Source organism: Colobus angolensis, unplaced genomic scaffold (assembly GCF_000951035.1).
Source record: "Colobus angolensis palliatus isolate OR3802 unplaced genomic scaffold, Cang.pa_1.0 Scaffold13, whole genome shotgun sequence".
Lineage (NCBI taxonomy): Eukaryota > Metazoa > Chordata > Mammalia > Primates > Cercopithecidae > Colobus > Colobus angolensis.
In genome coordinates this window covers 23,679,560-23,681,222 of record NW_012114252.1, presented here as the reverse complement: position 1 = coordinate 23,681,222, position 1,663 = coordinate 23,679,560, and positions in this window count along the sequence as shown.

Below are 1,663 nucleotides of genomic sequence, written 5' to 3'. Positions count from 1 at the left end.
TGATCCGCCCGTCTCGGCCTCCCAAAGTGCTGGGATTACAGGCTTGAGCCACCGCGCCCGGCCCTATTATTATTATTTTAACCACCAGGGCCGGGTGGTGGCACCAAGGTCATCTGGCTATTTATCTTACTTCTGTTTCTTTCCAACTTTTTGCTTTCTCTCTTTTTTCCTGTCTCATAAACTAGGGAAAAGGGGAGGTAGGGGAGAAGCCGGGAAGGACAGCAGGAGAAGTGGTGGTCTCATTCTGTATTTCCCCTCTTTGAGAATTTTCACTTTTTAGTGGGAGTTTTCACTCTCACCCTCACTTTCTGAGTCTCTTTGTGAGACAGAGCGACAGTGATTCGTATAATACACATGTGCTAAAGTTTTCTGCTGAACCAAAGTAGCAAAAAAACCTTTTATCATTTGAAAAAGCAAGGGTAATACACAGGCGAGCAGCAAGCAAGTTCCTATTACTAGCAATACCCCTACAATGAGGGTTTTAAATCCTCCTATAGCTGGAAACCATTTTCCAAATAAAGACCCAGGATCAAACTCGTGCCAAACCTGTACAGGCACGTGTGCCAACTTTGTCACGTCCCTGACTATGTTTTCAACCACCTGCCCTTGATGATCTATTTGTAGGTAGCAACTGGTTAAGTTAAATTTTCCACAGACTCCTCCTTTAGCTGCCAGCAAGTAGTCCAAGGCCAGTCTATTCTGATAGATAGCAGTTCTCATTTGGTTTCCCTGCTGAGCTAAAACAGTCAAAGCTCTGCCACTTTCATTAGTAATTATTTCTAAGACGGCCTGCAGCCGTGCGATCTGACTGAGCATGTAAATGGGGGTTCGGTGTCCCCATGAGCCATCTTGTGCCCATGTGGCAGGCCCATAATACTGTATGATTCTTTCAGGAGGCCAATCATTACCTTTCCAGTTTCCTATAATTATGCTTCTCTTTTCTCGGGAGGCGTAGACAGGGAAGCCTAGGAGCTCACCCATTCTTACAGGTAATAAGAAAAAGGACGGCTTAATAGTGCCAATAACACAACTACCTGCCCATTTATTAGGTAGCCGAATGTAGGCTCTGGGCCCACATATCCAGTATAGTCCAGCGGGAGCCGTCCACTCCTGATAAGATTCTGGATGAGCCCAGGCAGTTTTTAATTTAGAAAATTTACTAAATGGGTTCTTTTCAGTGTGATTTAGGCCCCACCAAGTAATTGTCTTTGTTATGCTGTTGTATAACTTCTGTCCTATACAATTAAGCTTTCCTATAGGGATGATGAAGCCTTTTCCTTCTCTAGCTACACAGTATTGTCCAATAATTGAGGTTTTTAAGACCCAGAAGTTGCTAGCTTGGGCCTTCTGAACTGGAGTTCTATCAGGAGCTGGATCAGTGGGCACCACCTCTCGGGCTTCCCAAGGCCATTGATCTCTGTTAGTGCTTCCCTCGCATACATAACAGGAAGCAACATTAAGGGAATGAGCTACATTTTCTGCTAATTGGAGAAACAAATTTTTTTCTTTTTCGGAAGTTCTGGTGCTGGCAGATTCAGCTCCTTATAAAAGGTTTGAAACACTGTTTTGGGAGACAGCTTGTGGACCTCCCTTCAGACTAAAACGGCAACTTGGGGGTTTAACCCTGTCCCATCGATCCCCCGGATTCCACGTTCTCCCTTTT